Source organism: Rhinatrema bivittatum, chromosome 9 (assembly GCF_901001135.1).
Source record: "Rhinatrema bivittatum chromosome 9, aRhiBiv1.1, whole genome shotgun sequence".
NCBI lineage: Eukaryota > Metazoa > Chordata > Amphibia > Gymnophiona > Rhinatrematidae > Rhinatrema > Rhinatrema bivittatum.
In genome coordinates this window covers 46,664,325-46,676,905 of record NC_042623.1, presented here as the reverse complement: position 1 = coordinate 46,676,905, position 12,581 = coordinate 46,664,325, and the positions used below count along the sequence as shown (strand labels likewise).

General features: G+C 42.6%; 1 protein-coding gene across 2 annotated transcripts in view; it reads right to left on the bottom strand.

The window, feature by feature from the left end:
- SLC13A1 (solute carrier family 13 member 1) overlaps positions 1–8,857 on the bottom strand; it is a 67,244-nt gene extending 58,387 nt beyond the window's left edge. Inside the window, exons 1-3 of one of the 2 annotated variants that reach the window (XM_029616235.1) lie at positions 8,780–8,857; positions 8,614–8,680; positions 3,856–3,952 (exon numbers count right to left, since the gene is read on the bottom strand). The gene's annotated coding sequence lies outside the window, so the exon portion shown is untranslated. The remainder of the gene's footprint in view (positions 1–3,855; positions 3,953–8,613; positions 8,681–8,779) is intronic. The other variant, XM_029616236.1, reaches the window with a different exon arrangement.
- Positions 8,858–12,581: the final 3,724 nt, after the last annotated feature.

Below are 12,581 nucleotides of genomic sequence, written 5' to 3'. Positions count from 1 at the left end.
GGTGCTGCCTTGGAGGAGGAAGGCCTCTTGATCAGAGAGCATCAACTTGGTGCAGCAGAAAATGATCCTGTAGCAAAGATCTGTTTTCCAGGTAGTGCATTGTCCTCTCGCACTGAGGATGTGTCTCCCAGAGCTACTGTCCAAGAGGGAAGGGTTAAGTCAGCTGTTAAAGTTGGTGATTCAATTATTAGGAATTTAGAGGACTGGGTGGGTGTGAGGATCAACTGGTAAAATGCCTACTTGGTGTGAAGGTGGCAGAACTCATGCATCATCTATACAGGATTTTAGACAGTGCTGGGGAGGAGCCAGCTGTCAGGATACATGTGGGCACCAATGACATAGGAGAATGTGGGAGGGAGATTCTGGAAGACAAATTTAGGCTCTTAGGTAGAACGCTGAAATCCAGAATCTCCAGATAGCATTCTCTGAAATGCTCCCTGTTCCATGTACAGATGCCCAGAGGCAGGCAGAGTTCCGGAGTCTCAATGCGAGGATGAGACGATGGTGCAAGGAAGAGGGATTCAGTTTTGTAAGGAACTGGGGAACCTTTTGGGGAAGGGGGAGTCTTTTCCAAAGGGCTGGGCTCCACCTCAACCAGAGTGGAACCAGGGTCCTGGCGCTAACCTTTAAAAGGAGATAGAGCAGCATTTAAACTAAATCAAAGGGGAAAACCAACAGTCGCTCAGCAGTGCATGGTTTGGAGAAGGGACCTTCGAAAGATACTAATGAAGCATTAGAGACAGGACATCTCAACAGAGAAGTTCCAATAACTTGGGGGCCCAAGATTTCAGGGTTCTGGAAGGAGCTGCTCATGACCCCCAGCTGAGAACTCTCATTGCTATGAGCAGACAAAAATGAATCGATAAGGAGATTTAAAAAAAGGGGAACAATTCGCCTAGGTAGTTATTTATTTATTTATTTATTTATTTTCAGTTTTTCTATACCGGCATTCGCGATAGGAATCGCATCATGCCGGTTTACAATTATGAATGAAGGGTTATAGTGCCAGAACCCAGCCTAAAGGAGGAGGAACAACTTTGCTCATCCAAAAAAACATAAGAAACTGGATGGCCCGCGCCATTTTTAAAGATGGCGCCGGCCGTCCATTGCTCCTACCATGTGACAGGGACCGGCCAATGGCACGGATACCCTGTCACATGCTAAGGGCAAAAGGCCATCGGCGCCATTTTGTTTACTGGCAGCCGACGGCCCGAGCACGGGAGAATGCTCCCGGGACCCCTGCTGGACCACCAGGTATTTAAAAAATTTTGGGGGGGTCCGGAGGGTGGGGGGATACTAACAAACTCATTTTAAAGAGTCGGCTGTATTTTTTGGTTATCGGCTCGGGTGCAGCCGATAAAAAAAAACCCGATCGGACTGCAAGATAAAAATTTCACGATGTGAATCCAAACCAGAATCCGAACCGATACCGGTTCCAATTCACATCTCTAGTTTCTGCATGTGTGTGTATATGAATGGGAGGTTGCCTGGGATGAGTGGGAGTGTGAATGGAAGGCTGACTGGGATGAGTGGGTGTGTGTGACTGGGAGGCTGCCTGGGATGGGTGGATGTGTGTGTGTGAATGGGAGCCTACCTGGGATAGGTGTATGGTGTGTATGAATGGGAGCCTGCTTGGGATGTGTGTGTGGTGTATGTGTATGTGTGTGCATATGCATGCATGTGAGTCTTCCTGGGATGGAAGAAGTGTGTGTGTGTGTGTGCGCTAGCAGGTTGGTATCCATCTGTAGCCCCATTCTTTCTCTCTTTCACACACACACACACACACACACACAGACATATGATGGGGAAAGGATCAAGCCAGTTTGGGTCCTGGGAGCAAGGGGTGTGCCTCAGGGGCTTGATCCTTTCACCATTGCTGCGTATCTCAGTCCTATTATCTCGGTTAATGTTAATAGCTCCCCCTCTGGTTGGTTCCTGGACCAGTTGCTCCATGAAGCAGCCATTTATTTCATCTAGAAATTTTAACTCACTGGTATATCCTGATATGAAATCTACCCAGTCAATATTGGGGTAATTGAAATTAAGGAGGTGCTTTTGTTTTTAATGAAATAGACAATTTTGTTTCATTTTATATACAGTGCGAAATGATGGAAGTTTTGCCCAAATTTTGTTTTTTCAAATTTTATTTTAGTGCAGACTATTTCCCTTTAGTGTGCACTGTTTCCTTTTAATGTACACTAACAGGATCTAGTATATGTTAAAAAATAGGTTTAAAAGTGTCAAATGTGGGAGCAGTTCGTTAGCTGTAGCTATATTTTTCCATTCACATTGGCTGCCTCTTTAGTTACTTGTTTGTGTTGCCAAGGTTTCAAGGTGGTAAGTGTGTGTGTGTGGGGGGGGGGGGGGGGGGAGGAGTTGCCATCTGCCTGGTAACAAGTGTAAACAAGCAAGTAATTGCAACAAGTTCTAGTAGGCAGCATCCAATGAAAATGCATATTTTGAATTTACCAATCCATGTTCATTTTGAGAAAAGGGCCCAGGCATTTTGGGATATGCATATTTAGAATCCCCCAATCCTGTTTCATTTTTTTTAAGAGGTACATGATAACTGGCAAAAGTGTATTTTGAATCTGCCAATTATATGGTGATTTTTTTTTTTTTTGCTAATGTGGCACGGGTGCCACTAAATGTGCGCTAGTCCTGTATTTTTATGGGGCTACATGTTTACACAAATTTATTCTGGTACAGTGTTTGGAAGTTTAAAAGTGCAAAAGTGCAGGGATATCAGTTGTGGTCCGGGCAAGCCAGGGCAATGGATGTTTGTGGGAGGACACTTTGGGGTACCCCTTCCTCTAAGGGGATGTTCAAAGTGTTTTGCTTTTTTTAAATAAAGGACAGCCCCTGGGGGGAGGTGTGTGTGCATTGTGTGTGGGTGGCAAACCTGAAGTTGGACCAAGGATTGAAGTTTTGGGTCTGGTACAAATCTGTGTGTGTGGCCTGTGAAATGAGGAAAGAGCTCAAGGGTTGTGAGTGCCTGGAGGGTCCAGGCCTCTGAGAGAGAGAAAGGAGAACAACGAGTCCTTCACCCAGAAGTGCTGCTGGACATGTGCAAGTGGATCACATGAGCATACCATCTGCTCTCTTGGATTTAGAAAAGTGCTTCAGAAATCAAAGAATACTTTTGAGAAAGAGTAAGAGTCTGGACTGATTTTTTGTGGTTTGAACAAAATGGCAAGTGATACAATTAAGATTCTGGACTGAAGAATAACTGCAAATCTGTTTTGGTTACCTCTTTTTATTGTACTAATAAAGTTAGTTATTTTCGGAGCACAAGAGGATTTTTATAAATGTGGCTTCCGTCAGCTTGGCCTAACAGGATGCCCAGTCCCCAGCCTGCCCCCTGAAAGACAGTACTTACCCCACCCTGGGTGAGTACATCCAATGCTCCCCAGGGCTGGCACAGGGCTTACACTAATTTGACTCTTGAATGCAGATATATTAAGGGGACAATTACATTATAGCTCATTGTTCTTTTGAGAGAGATAGTTAATACTTTTTTGAGATTTCATATTAATCATCATTGCATTAACTAGAGACTGATCTCATTTAGTGTCAATCTTCTGAGGCACTAGGCCTGCAACGTAGGGCATTAGTGCAGGTTCTGTACTATGCAACCTAGTAGCAGTGAGGGATTTACCCTGACTGCTGCTTTGTCATTATAATCTGACTATCCTAAATCTCACTGGCTGTATTGCCCTTAGTGTGAGATTTTAATATTCTAGGTTTCTGTTTTGCTATCAGAGAACCATACAAAAATTGGTAGTTATCACAGTATGTGTGTTTGTCCTCTGTCGGGTGGCCTGGCCTCTGCCCTCTGGCCAGTAGCCCACTGACCTTATTGAGTGCTCCAGCAGTATAATATCTCAGTTGTAGTGCTGGTGACGGGTTCTTCACACAGCCACACACTGCACAATATTGGTTTTTCTCATTTCTAAAATATAAATTTAAGAGCAGCATTGAACAGTGAGCAGTCCTTTTACATATATACAACATAGAAGCGCACAAGTGGCAGGCAGTCAGCCACTTACTCTCACTGCTGCTTTTGCTGTCATTGTGTTATTGGAGGTAATATCACATAGCTATTAAGGCACCAAATGGCCCAGTCACTGCACGCTGGCAGCTTCTGCTATTACTGGTGGCATGCTGCTGACGCTGATGTTCAAACTACAGCTGCAAAAGGGTGTCCACAATGCTGTACATGTGAGGTGCGTATAAACACCGTTCGTGAACACACTAATGCTATTCATGAGCACAAAATGAATTAGCTTTTGTGCCCTAACTACGAAATTTAGGAAAAAGAAAAAATGACAAATGAAGCGTTTTAAAAACAAAAACAAGCACAAAATGATATAAAACAAAAACAAAACAAAAATTAATTCAATGCATACTCCTAATTGGAATCTCCCATTATTATTGTGCTGCCAAATTTGTTAGCTTCCCGAATTTCTGTTAGCATTTTATCATCCATCTGTTCATTCTGGCTACACCCACCGCTTTACTCTTTCCGATCACACATGGAATTTCTATTCATACAGATTCCACAGTGCATTTAGTCTCTTGCAGGATCTTTATCCTGTTAGACTCTATGCCATTCCCCCACCAAATTGGATCCATCCTATCATTGTGAAATAATTTGGACCCTGGTATTGCACTTTCCCATTGGAAATCCTCCTTCCACCAGTTCTCTGAGATGCTAATTATGTCTACCTTTTCATTCAGTGCTATACATTCTAACTCTCTCATTTTAATTTTTAGACTTCTGGTATTTCACACATTTCAAGGTATGTTTTTTTGTTTGTATATATTATAAGGAGTTATCAGAAGTTTCATTACTATACAGAAAAAAAATGAATTCTGACTTCACAACTGGTCACTGACCTATATTTCAGCAGAAATAGAGAGATGATGCACTTTGGCCAGAATGGCAAGACATGACTGAATGAATGAAGGAATGAATTAATCTGCCTGATTAGCTAGGTCTCTCTGAGGAATAGCAGCTTCTCTCCGTAAACAGAGGTCCTGAGACAAACAGGTCAGGTGTGTTTTTCATGACAGTTCCAAGACCCACAGCAGAGCTCAGATCTGCCTAGAAACAGGATTCGCCAATCCTGAAAGGCAGACTTATCAGGCAGGTCAGCTCACAGGGGAGCTCTGCCACAGCCAGGTCAGCTCGCTGGTCAAAATGTCACAAGACCAGAGATCGCACACCTAGTCAGGAGATCTCATGTAGCAGGAGTTGTCACGCACCAGAGAGGGGGCTCCAGCAGTCTGATGTGAAGGAGAGTCCCCATTTCGTGCTCCTATTTGACTATATACGAGCTCTTGCATATGCATATAATGGCTTTTAAAAACTGCATGTGAGAGGGGCTCAGGTGGTAGCAGAAGATGATGCATTAACATCTGAAGATGATTCCTACAGCCCAGCAGACAAGCTTCAGCATTCTGGAGAGTACTGCATGGACCATAAACTACAGCATCTTCCACATCTCAGCCTCAGAAACCACTCCAGGGTAAGACTGGAAGTATCTTCTAAAGTCATGAGGTTATTTTATTAATAGTACCCTAAGCAAGTCAAAGTTATTCTGACATGGGAGCCAGTATTCAGCTATAAATGCTAAGCTTTATTTGTTATAAGTATAGGCTGTGATAAGAATTGTAATATAAGTTTCTGACATAAGAGGTATAAGTGTGCATTATTCTGAGCAGTAAGCCTGAAAATAAATGGCTGAGTCTGAGATAAACAGTTATCTTTCTTGGGCCTCTCTGATTGCATATAAGGTAAGTAAATTGTAAACTGCATAGCACTGTCCCTCCCCAGAGGGACAGGGAGGGAAGCGGGCTATATCCCACAGGCTACATGATCCCCTTATGCTGCTTACAATACAGCCTTCTTTCCAATTGACAGGGATCATTTGGAATCTTAACTCAATCTGCTCTTTACTTAAAGGAACCTCACCTTTATTGGATCCTCTGTTGGGATGCTCTGACTTTCCTGTTTTGTTAGTGTCTTTCAAGGACACCACCCTTAAACTATGCACTGCTGAATGACTGTTGGCTTTCCCCCATGTTCTAGTTTAAAAGCGGCTCTATTTCATTTTAAACATTAGCGCCAGCAGCCTGGTTCCACCCTGATTAAGATGGAGCCCATCCTTTCGAAATATGCTCCCCATTCCCCAGAATGTTCCCTAGTTCCTAACAAATGTAAGCCATTCTTCCCTACATCATCCATCCATTGAGAGACTCGGGAGCTCTGCCTGACTCTGGGGTCCTATATGATGAACAGTTCTGAAAATACTACCTTGCAGGCTCTGGATTTCAGCTTTATACCTAAAAGCCCATATTTGTCTTCCAGAACCTCCTCACACACCTTCCTTTATTATTTGTTCTTACAAGTACCATGACAGCCAGTTCCTCCCCAGCACTGTCTAAAATCCTATCTAGATGGCACGTGAGATCGACCACTTTTCTACCAGGCAGGCAAGTTACTAAACAATTCTTACATTCACCATCCACTCCCCTCTATCTACATTCCTAATGATAGAATCACCAACTATGATGGCTATCCTAACCCTTCCAGCTTGGGCACAAGGTCTTAGAGACCCATCTCAGTTCAAGAGGATAATATATCACTTGGAGAGCACCAAGGTGATGCTTTCCTTCCAGATGATCTTATTTCTTCAAAATAGCACAGAGACTGCCAGACTGGAGTGGGGTCTTGACTACTATGTCTCTGAAAATCTCCACTATATACCTCTGTCTAGCCTTCAGAGATTGGGTTTGTTCTCTGAGAGCCAAAAGCCCTTTTGCACACATGAAACCTCTCATCCATGGGTAGATAATCTTACATGTGGCACTCAGTGCAAAAGACTGGAAGGCCCTTATCTTGCTGCTGGACTGCTGTCCACAACTTAATATTGTTGAGGTGTTAGTTAAGGTTGCTATGGGAGTAGGGATACCTAATCTAATGTAAGTTCTTGAAATTTATTTGGTATATTTAATCTTAGTTTAATAATAACAAAAAAAAATAACATCCAAAAAACCTCAAATTTGTATACAAATTCAATTGTTTTTTTTAAAAGGGAGAGAAGACTTCATATAGCACAATGTGACAATCAAGTGCTTAAAGTATAATCATGTCTGATGTCTACTATATTTGTCTCTATTTTGATTGTGAAAACAAATCAAAGTATTTTGTTAACGGGAATAAATACATTAAAAAACTTAACATAATTCATCATATTGAGGTGGCAAGGTTCTGAAAGATCTTAACTGAATTCTGGAGTTCCATACATTTAATGCTCTTAGAATTTCATGGAGCCCAACGTGAAACACGTTTCATCCATCATTACCAGCTGCATTAGGGTAAACTCCTACAATGTCTGAGTCACACCCAACCACTTTTCGTAGGCAACTAATTATCTGCTACAATATTATATGTTACACTAAGGAGATATCAGATTTATGATGATTGTACTTTAAGAACATAATATGTGATTGTCACAGTGTTCTATATGAAGTCTTTTCTCCTTTTTAAAAAAAATTAATTGAATTTGCACACAAATTTGAGGTTTTGGATCTGGGTTATTTTGTTTTTGGTTTTCACATACTAGTAGATAGCTCCTTATTTTAGGTTGGTAATGACCTACAAGGGGACAGCAGTTAATCTGTTGATAAGGGCTGGGTTACTTACTTGTTTATATAATTTCCTGATTGATTCTTTTTGTGAAAAATGTCCTTCCTGTCCTCTTAATTGTGATAACGGTCTATAAGTCAAAGATAATGCTTGGCATGGGTGGGAGGAAAAGACACATTTAGGTAAATTTTAAAAGGAACCTGTGTGCACCCTTGAGCAAAAATATGCTGCATGTACTTCTACAACCTTTACATGCAGGAGAGAGAGAGAGTCAGTCTGACACTCTATATATAGGTCCCACTCTAGAGGGCACTTTGAATCGAGGTGGGTTTTCAGGAGGTGGGTTGGGGTTGAAAAGGATGAAAAGGAGTAGATTTGTACAATGTAGTTAGCACTGCAGTGTACAAATCAATTCCTCTTGTTAGACTTTTCATCACTTATAAGAGCTATAATTCTTTACTGGTGTCAATTTTACTATGTATATCTCTGAATGTGTCTGCAACAACACCCCCCCTAATCCTAATCCACCTCCCGAAAACCCACCCTGATTCAGTGCCCCTCTAGGGTGGTACCTATATATAGAATGTCAGACTGACTCTATATAGTCTCTCTCTCTCTCTCTCTCTCTCTCAGAGCAGTAGCAAAGTTCCACAGGCAATCTGTGCAAACTTTGTGATTATGCATGTCAGTTTTGGACCTGCCTCCTTATTCTGGGCATGGGTGCATGCATTTATGCGCACCCTTCCCAGCTTCTTAAAACTTGTGTTGCTCGCGCGCTGCCCACAAATGCATGTATGTGACTGTTTTTGCGCGAGCAATGCTTTTAAAATCTACCTATAAGAATTTACCTAGCTTTCCCTACTAAATCAACACACAGAATATTAATTTGCCCCACAATATCCTTTCTGCCCTAGGCTTTAAGTTACTACATTTTCCAGCAAAGCAACACTTATACTTACAAATCCTCTTCAATCACCAGCAAAATCATCTTCTGCTTTCAGTACTCCCTGGTATGAGTTTGAGGCTCTGGAAATAGAGCATGTAATAAAATGTAACTAAATAAAGAAATCATCTCCAAGCTGATAATACAAGAATCATAAAACATGCTTCAAGATTGTAATTTACCGTTCCCAGTTGGAGGGGATGCCAGCAATATTCAAAAAAATCCTATTGATTCCTGAACAGCACGCATACAATGTTCTCTACTGTACGTCTTGCATAATGTTTCCATATCAGCTATGAGAAATCGTTATAGTAACACAAACAAATTCAGTAATGACATACTGAACCTATTCATATTCATACATAACGTGAAAAAGTAATGGTTTACCCAGGCTAACTAATACTAACCAAACATATAAACCATACTCAAAGAAAAATGAAGTACAGCCCTATAGATATTAATATTATTAATATGCCTAATTTTATAACATAGCACTTAGGAAGGAAGTCCACATGAACAAAGTACATTTGGACTTCAGCCATAATTTTGAAAGTGGACATATGTGCATAAGTCCGCTTTGAAAATTAGCGGGGTGCCCACAAACCCTTGTGCGGCACAGATGCGCACATTCACGCCTGCCTGGGAGCTGGGGTACATGTTCATGTGTACATTTAAGTTGCGTTTTTTTATTTTTTATTTTAGAGAGCGTGTGCAGAAATGCTTGGCCCATCCTTACTTTGCCCCCGGGGACTGCCTCTTTCAAGTCAGTGTAAAAGTAAAGCATGAAATGGCTTCCATTTAAACTTTTATGTGTATAACCCCCCCCCCCCCCCCCGAGTAATTCTCAAAAGGCCTTATTGTTGCAAGCGCGGAGGGGTGGTTGCTTGCTCAGAGAGATTGTGAGCCCTTGGGCCAAGGCACGGCTCAGGGATGAGCCCCAAGACACACCGTGGGAGGTGAGAGTGTTCAGACACGGGCTGGAGCTGGAACAACGCTGGAACATCAGGCACTGGAACAAAACAGGCTCAGCCCTCCACTGGATCTGCACACACCGGTGAGACCCAGCAATGCAATGCTGGTCTCAAGAGTAGCCTTCCGGCCATTCGGTAGCCCTTCCAGACCCGCTGCTTGGGAACGACGAGTGTGTGAGGTCAGACGGAGGCTGAGGGCAGGAACAAGATGAGACATGGAACTCAGGAAACCTGGAAGACTCAGACAAGGATTCGAGGAACTTGGAAGACTCGGACAAGGATCCAGGATACTTGGAAGACCCAGGCAGGGATTCAAGATTCAGGCACTAGTACAGGGTGAGTACTGCACTGCAACGTGCCCTACACAGCTGGCCGTGTCTGATCATGGACCACACTGAAATGGAGCAGTCTGGATTGAGTCTTGGGCATGGACGGAAGCAGGAACAAAGACCAGGAACAGGATTCAAGACTTGGAACTCAGATTCAGGAACAGACCTCGGCATTAAAAACAAGGGCCTTCCGGAGACTTGCGCTGCAGACATGAAGACAGGCCTTGTCCCATGAAGCGCCCTACACAGCCCTCCATGGGCTGGTCACAGACCACGACGGTGGCACGCCAGGAAGGGTGGACAAGCAGGAAAACTGGAAGCAGGATGAGGAACCAGAGACAAAGACATCAGGACCAGGACTGGAACACGGAACATCAGGAACTTCAGGACATGGGACATCGGAACTTCAGGACATGGGACATCAGGACACCGAAGAGACAACGAAGGAGCTCCAACAAAGAACAGGACCAGGAACATCAGAACGAAGGAGACCAGGAACATCTAGAACATCAAACGAAGAGCCATCTAGACAAGCAAAGACTACGGAAGGCCTTGACTGGAGAAGAGATGCATGGACAACTATGGAGATCTGATGAAGGCTAAGCCCTTTTATAGGGCTGGATATGGCACCAGCTGATGATGTCATCTGTTGGGGCTGCGGGCTTTTCCACCGCTGGCCCTTTAAATAAAGTGGAAAGGCGGGCGCCTATGCCTAGAAGAGCCCAGGAAGTGGAGGAAGCAGGCAGCAGCATCCCTGCCACATGGAGATGGACAGCAGTGGCAGCATCAGGGCATCGGCGGCGGCTTCCCCTGCCGCATGAAGAGGCATCCAGGAGGCGGCTCTTGCCACGAAGAGGAATGGCAGCGGCCCCTTCTGCCATGTACAGCGGCGTCAGGTCGCACAGGAGCAGCATCATAACACTTATGCACGTGTATACAATGGTGTTTTATGCAAACATGCGCTTTTGAAAATTCACTCCAAAATGTATCATACTGCAGTCACACAATAATGCATATCTATCCTGCACAGCTAAGAAAGTTCAGCAATACAATATTCATTCCCATGGCATGTGCCTGGAATGAGAAGCTGTCTGTGAGACTCTACCTTTCCACCATCATCCATGCATGCTGACAAAAGGAGAGTAAGTGAAATGTAATTTTCTGCCATGTCTTCATCTCTTTGGTACAGTGGGTTCTTTTACCTTTTATTGGACAGATGGAAAAATTATCCATGAAAAATGTTGCACTTTTACTCTTTTGGATAAATTTCAGGTAAGTCCAATGAGAAATGTCACAACCGTTATTTTGTTACAATGTAAACCGGCATGATGTTCCGACGAATGTCGGTATATAAAAATCAACAAATAAATAAATAACCAACATGGTTATCACTATCAGAACAAATACAGCACCAAATTTCAGAATAACTAAATAAAGTTGGTTTCATGCTGTATCTAAATGATGCTTTAAAGTAGAACACCCCAAAAATAGCATGAACTAGAAAACTCTGAATTAATCAAACTTGTTATATAAAGGAACTTGTCTAATATCAAGCGACCTTCATATAGCGCCGCATACAGCTTATGGTTTTTATCATGTGATAAGCCCTGAAAAAGCACTAGGGCTTTATAATCATAAGGTCGCTTGAAATGTGATTTTTTTGTGATTCTTCAACATGACGTTATCAGTTGCACTTCTCTGAGAATAGTCCACTGGTGACGTAACATGACATCACATCCGGCTGTCAATGCAGTCAGTTGGAGGAATTCCCTTTAAAAATGGCGCTCAGAGAGCAGCCGCTTGTCAGTTAAGGACACAGCACCCTAGCCGTGACCGGTAGCTCACAGCACCGACAATGTAAGAACAGCATATTCCAAAGTTGGCTCCACTTGATACTGTTTTGCATAGAAATGTAACATACAGTTTTGTAACAACTTCACTTAATTATGTTGCAGTAATTTATGCTTAGCGTTAGCTGACCGCACCGCCAAAAGACTTTTTCATTAGATGCATAACGATTCATTCACCAGCATCATGTACAGAAAGTAGGTGTTCCTTCCATATCTACTAGCCACATTTGTAAATTGTGTAAACAATACTTAAGGACTTCCTCATACTTTTCTTGCACAGACCAGTCCACTATTGTCCATGTATACAGACGCCGAGTCACCCTGAAGAAGGAGCTACCGAGCTCTGAAACATTGCAGTGTCGGCCTGACTACGCAACGTAAAGAAAGTACCAATGGACTATTCTCAGATAAGTGCAACTGATAACTTCATGTTGAAGAATCACAAAAAAAAAATCGCATTTCAAGTGACCTTATGATTATAAAGCCCTAGTGCTTTTTCAGGGCTTATCACATGATAAAAGCCATAAGCTGTATGCGGCGCTATATGAAGGTCGCTTGATATTAGACAAGTTCCTTTATATAGCAAGTTTGATTAATTCAGAGTATCTAAATGATGAGCAGCAGAAACTCAATCCATAACTGAATGATCACCTGTATAGTTAAATGTATACAAATGGGCTTGCCACTGATTTTTGACTTACTATTACTTTTATATTATCTACAAATTAGCACACTGCTCTTCTCCCAGCACTATAAAAATCTAAAACAAGATACATACAGTAGGACTGAAAATGGGTATTTATTTTTCTATAATCCATAAAACAAGTTCAAGCA